At 40.9% G+C, this 10016-nt stretch overlaps 1 long non-coding RNA gene across 1 annotated transcript; it reads left to right on the top strand.

The window, feature by feature from the left end:
* The first annotated feature begins 866 nt into the window (after positions 1-866).
* LOC130610186 (uncharacterized) lies at positions 867-4734 on the top strand. The gene is made up of 3 exons (XR_008974986.1): positions 867-971; positions 1297-1405; positions 4543-4734. It is a non-coding gene; the product is annotated as an uncharacterized LOC130610186 (long non-coding RNA).
* Positions 4735-10016: the final 5282 nt, after the last annotated feature.

Below are 10016 nucleotides of genomic sequence, written 5' to 3' on the forward strand. Positions count from 1 at the left end.
CATGGCTAGTGCTCTCCCTTGTAAACTGTACCTCTGTCAAGCCCTTAATGAAATAAAGTGAGTTACTTTTAATATTCCTCATTTTCCACAGCGTTACAGAAAGAGGCATCATTTTCTCCCCACCCCACTGGAAAAGAGAGACTGGACAAAATCTCTGCGCAGAGCAGCAGTTTGTACACTACGCTGATGAACACAAAGCATGGGCTGGTGCATGGGATCAGAGGGTGTTTGCAAGGAAAGCCCTGCAGTGACGTTAAACGGATTTTGTGACTAATTTTTCCGTTCCTCTATATCGGGGTTTCTGTGCCCAGGCGCTGGCCATGGTGCTGCAGGGAGGGCTCTATGAGGAGGGGACGGGGCAGCCCCTGCCGGCTCCTGCGACACCAGCGCAGGACTCAGCTGAGCCCCTCAGCCAAGAGAAGGCGCCGGCGGGGAAAACAGGTTCCAGGAGGGGCCAAGGGCGGCGCAGGCAGAGGAGGAGGAAGCCAAGGAGGGAGCAGCAGCAGCGGGACCCCGAGGGAGGGCGGAGGAGGAGGAGGAGGAGGAGGAAGCAGGAGGTGCTGCAGGCCCGGAGCAGGGATCCCCTCAGCCCTGCAGAGACCCCGCGGGAGCAGAGACCCCCCTGCAGCCCGGGGAGGGCCCCACGCCGCAGCAGGGGGGGATTTCCTGCAGGAGCTGCGGCCCTGCAGAGCCCCGGCGGGGCGGGGAAGGGCCCGCGTTGGAGCAGGGGTGAGGAGGGAGCTGCGGGCGAGAGGGGGTGTGCTGGGCTGAGCGCGACCCAATCCGCACCCCTGCGCCTCGGGGAGAGGGATCATGAGCGGAGCGGTGAAAATGGGGATGGGAAGAAGGGACTGAGGGGAAAGTGTTTTTTTACTCGTTTCTTTGTTTCTCACCATCCAACTCAAATTTAATTGACAGAAAAATGCATTAATTTCTCCAACTACAGTCTATTTTGCCTGTGATAGTAACTGGTAAGTGTTCTCTCTGCCTTTTTCTCAACCCATGAACTTTCCCATCATATTTTCTCCCGTCTTCTTGAGGAGGAAGAGTGAGAGAGCGTCTGAGTTTAGAATATAATGTTAGTTTCAGACTGAAAGAAGAAACTAGCCAAAATAAAAAGTACTTGGGATAAATGGCTTTAATTTGTGTGTGTGTTTATTTGACTTTGAAACCGTTGAATTTCCCATGGAGCAACCTGAGAGTCTATTCAAGAAAAGGTGCAGTAAGTGCTTCAAAGCGCATTGTGTGTGCTTTGTATTGTAACTGTGCCCAGCAAATTTGGAATCTATTTTATAGGTTATATCATATCAAGGAGCCTATCCAGTATATTTCACCTTCCGGATCAAGAGACAATGGAAAGTCAAAGAGGAGAATTCTGGGTAGAGGACTAAGTTGCTGACAAAGGGTAAAGTTTAAATAAAACATGTTCAGTGAAGTTGAATCAATACTTTATTTGTTAAGGAGAAGTAAAAGTACAAAAAAGCTTGTACAACTAGGCATAAAAAAGTGAGAAATCAATTGTAGTTAATTCAAAATGCTTGAAGAGTCACCTATGCCATTATGTATGAATAATTCAGGAACAGAAATTTATTGCAGACACATATTGTTTGGTTTGGATTTAGTTTTGCCCCTTGTTTGATCTGAATCCTGTAAAGAATGATATTCAACTAATTGAAATAACATTTTGCAAGCAAGACAATACCTTAGGGAGATTTCAAGAGCAATCCTGAAATAAAATCTGAAAGATGAAATACTTGATAAAGTTTGTATAAATAAAGTTATTTTAAAGTGTGTAAAATGTTGTACATGAGTTTCTTCTCATGCAAGTTGTGTTTGCCTGTGGAAAAGAGAACAGATTTCCCCCCACCCCCCTTTCTAAATCTCTTTTTATTTCTCCCTATAATGCTGCCTCTCTTTCTCTCAGCAAGTGTTGATCATGTTTGGAAATATTTATTGCCCTCCAGTTTTTACTCACAAGACAATTTCTTTGCAAGTCATTATTGAGAATAACAGAAATGAGTCACAGTAGTACAAGATGTTTTCAGATGGAGTCAACACAAACTTATTATTCATATCCTGAGATGCTGCACAGATATTTGAAACCAAAAAATACATAGGCTGACTATGCATGTGTTACAGTGACTACCTGTGTTTCAGTCCCTGCAGCTATCCCTTAAAAAACAAGCAACATGGGATCCCAATATACTTTATTACTGGTTTTGGTCTGTATTATACTGGAATTTGTTTGTTCTGGTGTAGGTTTATGTGAGCATCTCAACATTTTGAAACTTCAAATGGATGCAAGAAGCAAACCAACAGCCTCAGTGACAAAAAGGCATTACTGGTTCAGAGTTACATTCAAGTCCAACATCAGTTCTGGGATTAGAAACCAGCCAAAGGAAATAATTTTGCAGCTTTCGCACTAAACTAAATAGCTGCCCTTAAACAGGAAATTAAAATCATTTGCACACAGAAGGAATTTATTCATTGACTAGAAAATATTAAATACACTGAATTTATTCAGATGCAGGTTTTTAAGAAATGCCTGCTGCCACTCATATAAGACTTAGGGCAACAAAGATGATTAAGGGAGTGGAGCATCTCCCTTATGAGGAAAGACTGAGGGACCTGGGTCTCTATAGTTTGGAGAAGAGGAGACTGAGGGGTGACCTTATTAGTGTATATAAATATATAAAGGGGGAGTGTCACGAGGATGGAGCCAGGCTCTACTCAGTGGCAAACAATGATAGGAGAAGGGTTAATGGGTACAAACTGGAACACAAGAGGTTCCACTTAAACTTGAGAAGAAACTTCTTCTCAGTGAGGGTGACGGAACACTGGAACAGGCTGCCCAGGGAGGTTGTGGAGTCTCCTTCCCTGGAGACATTCAAAACCCGCCTGGACACATTCCTGTGTAACATTATCTAGGTGTTCCTGCTCCGGCAGGGGGATTGGACTAGATGATCTTTCGAGATCCCTTCCAATCTCTAGCATACTGTGGTACTGTGATACTGTGTGAAGACTTAGTGCCACCCAACATCAGTGTCTCCATTGACAGCAGCCAGCTTTAGATACAGCTTGTGGCTAAGGTTTGAGAAATCCAGATGCTTACTTTGAGATTTAAGAGTTGATGTGCACACTTGTCTTACAGACGGCCTAATCCCTGGCATAGTCTCATCTCTGGTGCACATAAAACTCCCTGGTACATCTCTGGTGGGTGTGAATATTCCTTGTATGTCTTCATTCACATTTACATACATTCAGAAACACTCAGCTTCAGCACTAATACTCTGTTGTAATTCAGACTCAAGCAGAGAGCAGACTTAAGGAGAGACACTGAAGACCCACATAAGGATATGAGCTCTGATTAGATATTGACAGAAATGAGGTAACTGAAAGTATGGGTAGAATTGGCAGTTCTTATACTTTGCAGAATAGTCTTCTGGGTAGAGCACATGCACAAAGGGTGACCTTGTTCTGCTCTGGGACTTCAACCCACATCTCCAGAGAGTGCTCTGATCACAAAGATGAAAGTCATATAGTGGAACAAGGGAAAATAAAGAGATACAACATGTAATTTATCTTGACAATTGGATTCCCTATTCAGGCAAGAATACGAAATAATCCGAACAAAGTTTCTGAACAGAAATAAGTTTAGTTCAGGAGCCTAGAGCTCGATATTTGCACATTAACCTAATAATGGTGAGGGGGTTTTGGTGTTGTTTTATATCTAATATAAAATTCATAACAGCATAAATACTTTGAGTTTGAAATCCTCTATATTCAGGATGGGTGAAAAACAAAGTTTTCCTTTCTAGGGACCTCTGCCCTAACCATTGGGTTATTATGAAGACATTTCTTCACAAACTCTCAGCTCAACATGCTTAGCTTCCATAAAATCTCTTTTGTAAGATCTTACACTTGTTAGAACAATTAGAATAGAGGTTACAGGACAGAAAGCCTGGATCCCCTGTGGGACTTTGTGCTCGTGCTCCACCGTATCCACAATCTGAGCAGAACACCACCACTGATATTCCTCATGGGCATTTTCTGTGTGTGAAAAACACAGCACAAAGCAGTCACTAAAACACCCCCACAACTTCAAGATTTCAACCCTAGCCAAGGCAACTCAGGCTCTTCACACTATCGCTACTACTGTTTTCCAAAGCTGACTTATTTCTTGCAGGTAACAGCACCAAAGAGGCCTCAGCTATACACTTAGCTGCCAGTAGTGCTGTCTTGTTATTTACTGGTGTTCTATGAATAACCTCTTGCTTAGGATTTTGATTTTTGAGAGGCTCAAAGCAGGGACCATTTTTATGTTCTCAACTTCTTGAGGGCCTAGCAGAAAGTCCTTCTGTGGGGCTTCTAGGTGCCACACCAATGCTCTTATATAGTCACTGCGTTGTAGGAAGTAGGATGCACTCTGTTGACCATGAATATTCTTGTCTAAGTGCATCCAGCTCTAACATGAATTCCACCACCTTCACAGAGCTGTGGTTTCTAACCCATAAGTAAATACTTGCTGCACTTTTGCTGCAGCTTCACTGAAAATGGTATCTAAGTTGGCAACTTTTAACTTTTCTCAGTGAGGATATCAAGAGCTCTATGTGTCTAAGAAAAGAATAATAACAAAATCAAGATCTGAGAAAAGCATTTTATCCTCAATCATTAGTATGCTACAGAGGACTTCAGCTAAGAGAAACAGGAGTTTTCACATGAACTTTGCAGTTATAATGGTAGGTAGCAAAGCTCAGAATGATATAGCAGGGAAAATTTATGTAACTGGGAGGGAAAAAACACATCAGAATACCTTCAGTGAGCATGAGCTGAGTGGCTTGTGAATAAAATGGTAATTATACCAAACATTTTTTTTAAGGCATACATCATTATCCTCTGGGTAAATTATTCAGTGGTTCATAGTCTGAAGAAATTTTTGTAATTTATCACTTATGAAACAATTCTTGAAAATCATTGTCTTGCTTTTATATTCTGTGGGAAGCCTTCTCTACAAGAAACAACCCTTTTGAGGACACACGGCAACTCATACCTAATTTTGTTAGCAGAACATAAAATGCAGAGCAACAATCTCACTGGAGGATTTGTGAGCTCTGCTAACTCCTGATGCCGTTCGTCCAAGTCACAAAAGTCATTTTAATCTGTCTGGAGCAGGCAGTGTGAGAACCTGCAGTAACTGAGAATGAGAAGGAACACCAGTTTTACCATAAACGGGTCAGCATTTCTTAATTCCTTTGGTTGTCTCAACATTAAAATTTGCTGATTTACTCCATAAACATGGTAATTTTTTTCCCAATGAATTTTAGGTACACATTCTGTCTTTGTTTTTACCATTGTCATGCTGTCATTGGGGAAACAAAACCATCATAGAATAGACTGCATCAGATTGTTGTGCTCCTTGGGAGATGATGAAAGCATATCTACTTAATCAGCAACCTTCTTGGATTATTTCTACAATATTCAAGATATTTTTAGGTGCAAATATGAAACATTTTTAATTATTTGGGATTGTTAAATTTTGTCCCTACAAAAAACAGCGAGTTTGAAACTATTGATGTTTGCTCAAAAAGTGACAATATCTGGTTTCTCAGGGAAAAAAAAGTGATCAGGTAATAAAGCATGTTGATTCAAGCAAGGTCAAGCACAAGCGCCATATAATTTTTGGCACATAACTAATTTAGGGATATAACTGCCTTATACTCATTAAAATGAATGGAGAGAGAGAGGAAATCGATGGAGAAATATAGGACATTTCAGAGGTCATTTAGATTTCAGCTGGGTAGCATCAATCTCTTTTTCTATAGAGGAAGCCTAAGCTGGCTATATTTCTATCTTACACATTTCAATCAGGTGCTCAAAAGGCTAATGAGAAGGATGTGGGAATAGCCTCTACTGAAATAAAAGGAAAAACTCTTGTAGACTTCAGCAATAGTCAGGGTTAGGCCTTAGCTCAAACCTCCTGCCTTGAGCAAAACCAGATGGCAGCATTGACCTTCTCATTGCTCCAGAGAGCAATGTTGCTGATGTTCAACAAGACAGTTATGTAGAGCTGTTGATAAGCACATGAAGTGTTCAGCTACCTTTTTTTTTTTCTTTTTCTAGCATTAATTTGTTTGGGGAGGTTATTTGTTTGTTTACTTTTGTTAGTTATGCCTTGCATGACTTGGTGAGGTACATATAATGTGCACACTTACGGGAGCAATCACTTACACCATGAATACTCATACTTCTTTGCATTCCTGCCTGGGACATTTGGACTTTCAATTTCCTAATGGATGCACTTCTTAGCAGCTCTTGTGCTTTGTGCTTTGTGTTAGAAATGGTTCTTCCTTTTGGTTTTGGTTTATTCCCCTTCCTGGAAATATCAAATTGCTGGAAATTTCATATTCGACCCCTTTTGAACAGCATATACCTTTTTCCATTTTGGAGATGACACATTCACTTATAATTTTATTAGTGCAGTCAAATTAATACAAATGTTAATAAAGATAAAAGTCATGTCAGGTTTGAAATCCAATCATAGCAATACACAGTACTTTATTGGCTCAGCAGCACAGGTAACCACGAGAAATTAGAGCTATTATCTTACTTACCAGATAACATGAGAAAATAGAGTGTATGCATTATGTATACATTGTTAGCCAAAAAAATAGAGATGCATGGGTAAAGAATATAAATTAGAAGATGTCTATACCTGCTCCCTCTTCTGGTCTGGAAATTCTCTGTGGAGATTATACTTACGGCTCTACGGCTATGGAGATAGTTTCTCACCAACCTGATAAGCTGCTGTCATGTATGGCTCCTCCTGAGAGTATCTGTGAAGACTGGCAGAGAATATTAATGTTTTCAGGTATTTGAAACTGGCTTTCTCTGCCAATATCTGCCTGGTACACAGTATATGCATAAGAAACTATCTGCATCCTCTCTGATTAAGACTTTACTAATAAATTAAATAGCATCTGAGGTTTTGCCTTAGCACCATAATGTGGTGGTGAAATACATTATTTTTAATGCACTGCTAAGCAGCTAGAATGGTCTCCTTGAAAAAGCAGCATTCTTCCATACAAATCCTGGTCACAGCTCTGAAGTTAGCCTGCTCAGGAGCCATTCCCAACAAGCAGTTTGAGAGTGGTGAGTTGGTTTTGAAAGCTGAGAGAGTCCAGCAGCACAGATGTGAGCTTTTCTAAGACAGTTGCTCTCAAGTGCCTGGAAAACTTCCCAAAGGTATTTACTAGTCTTATACATAGGCTCAATGTCTAACACAGCTTGGAAAAAAAACGTGGCAGGTTTTGAAGCCAGATTATTACCTACAGAGGTCAAATATCCCAGAAGCCAGTCTCTAGCTTGAAATCTTCAAAGAGTAAGCTCTTCTGTATTACCAAAAGCCCTAGATCAGTAAGGCATTATCATTACAATGTTGTTTCACCCATAGGGAAATATGATTGAAGAAATCTTTCTCCATGTGTCGTAGTCCTTCATAATGACGCATATAAATATAGCATTAAAGAAACTGAGGTTTTATTACAGTCATCTGATATTATCTGCAAAATTTACCTCTATAAGAATTGCAGGTTCACAGAGGTAGACCCCCTTGTTCAAAATGCATCTGCTCTGAAAACTGAGACCTTCTTCCTCTGTTTTCTCACCTGCATGATACTGTTGAGTCAAGGATCACCAGGCAACTCCCTGCCTTTACGAGCTGAAATCCCGTGAGACCTGTCAGAGGGAGATGTCAGCAGTAAAGCAGACACCTCTGTTCTCTAGTTGGGTGATCAAAGGGCATGAGAAAACATTGTCCTCCAAAACACATAGACTACTAAGTTCTGAAGGAAATATTTAGCCTTACTCTTTGCCACAGGTCTGCACTCAGGGTTAGGTCAGTAACTCTCCCCACAAAAATATAGGTTTTCTTTTTTGGTAATAGATGTAGACTAAAGAAGCAGTTTTCATTATTTCTTCCTCAGAAGAAATAGGCTTTTACAAAGGCAGTCTTCCTTTCCACCAGTGCTATAGGGATCAGCACCAAGAAAGACCTCTTTCTTTTTTTGTCTGCTCCCCTTGTACTACAAAAGGGCAATTCCTTAACTCACACATAAATTATCTTCCCTGTGTAGATGTAGGTTTTGTCTGTATTATTATTTTTCCAGAGACCAGACTATTCATGCATTGTATTGGCAAAATATTCCTGATATGGATGCAGGTAAAAAACACTGACTAAAGAAACCTGTGCCAGTCACAGAAAGATTTGGCCTGTCTTTACCTAAGGAACTTATGCCAGCTTATATTTGCCAGTCAGGTGTAAGCCTATTGCCACTCTTACTACTGAAGCTCTGCCAACAGAAGTCAATATAAAGATGTCTTTTTGGAAGTAAAACCATTCCTTGATTGACAGGATGGAATATAAGGTATTTACATGCCCAGGCGACTACATGACCATTCAAAGTGCAGCTGTAAATAAAGTAGATCTACCTGTGGGGCAGACCTCAGGCTGTGACTATCTATATTTTGGCAAAAAAAATTAGATATGAAAAGGTGTGAACATAAATCCAGGACTCCTGCTGCCTCACAGCTATCCCTAAGCACAATTACATGCTCATGGAAGGTTATAGCATCTGTTTTTGAAAGCAGTTGTGTGGCACAGTAGTGTGATACAACAGAGGAGAGGTTCCTCTGCTCAATACCCAAATGGAGATGAGTGGTGTTCCTCAGGGTTTGCTATCAGACCAATGCTGTTTAAAGTCTTTGTTGGTGACATGGACAGTGGGATTGACAGACTGGAGGGAAGGAATGCCTTCCATAGGGACCTTGCAAGCCTTGAGCGTGTTCATGAAGTTCAGGAAGGCCAAGTACAAGGTTCTGCATGTGAGTGGGGCAATCCCAAGCACAAATACAGGCTGGGCAGTGAGTGGACTGAGACCAGCCCTGAGGAGCCTGAACCTCAGATGCAAGTGAGAGATGCTTGTCTGTAAAAGCATGCTTCTTTATTTCTTCAGGAGCAGTTTTCTTTCCAAACATAAGTACTAATAGCAGTTATATCTTTTCATTTTTTCCTGAAATAGAAAAGGAACCTAGGAACATGTAAATAAATCTACATGAGAGGAAGACCTCGTTTAATTAGATGAGACTAGATGAAAGCTAGAAGGCTTATACAGGATCCAATTAGTAGTATGCAGCTAATTTATCTGCTTTCTCGTTCATGAGACATGTTTATGGCTTGGATATTCATAGCAATCATTAGCATGGATAACTGTTGCTTTATTTTGTGTGAACAGTTTACAACATGTTTTCTTTCTTATTTTTCCCCTTGTTTGACTGCTTAAAGAGCTGCAGAGAAATCTCTCAGGGAAAAGGTGCTATAGCTATTGTTTCAAAGTACCTCCACCTTAAAGCACAAATAGTTTTCTTTGTGAGCATAAATACTAGCATTTTCAGAAGTATAGCCATTACAGATACTGTTTCATCTGTGTCATCTGTGTGTCATTCATGTCAATGACTGCCTGTGCTGTAGTGGAAGGCTGATAGGGAAAGATACATACTGCCACTAGCTGCATAAATAGGCTAAGTGCTTGGACATACATTACCTAGTATCTGAAATGGGAAAGAAGACTTTTTGACAGTGTGTCTGAATAGCATCTCAGATAGCTTTTTTCAACTGTTTTGAAGCAAAGTTTTGACTGGCCAAATGAAAATCCTTGACTGCAATTCATAGAATCATAGAATAGTTAGGCTTGTAAAGGACCTTAAGATCATCTAGTTCCAACGACCCTGCCGTGAGCAGGGACACCTCACACTAAACCGTCTCACCCAAGGCGCTGTCCAACCTGCCCTTGAACACCGCCAGGGATGGAGCATTCACAACTACCCTGGGCAACCCATTCCATTCCGGTGCCTTACCACCCTTACAGTAAAGAACTTCTTCCTTATATCCAATCTAAACTTCCCCTGTTTAAGTTTTAACCCATTACCCCTTGTCCTATCACTACAGTCCTTGATGAAGA

The sequence above is a fragment of the Pezoporus wallicus genome, unplaced genomic scaffold (genome assembly GCF_028554395.1).
Source record: "Pezoporus wallicus isolate ANWC-B61680 ecotype Strahan unplaced genomic scaffold, APGP_CSIRO_Pwel_v1 contig_7545, whole genome shotgun sequence".
In the NCBI taxonomy this organism is placed as follows: Eukaryota; Metazoa; Chordata; class Aves; order Psittaciformes; family Psittacidae; genus Pezoporus; species Pezoporus wallicus.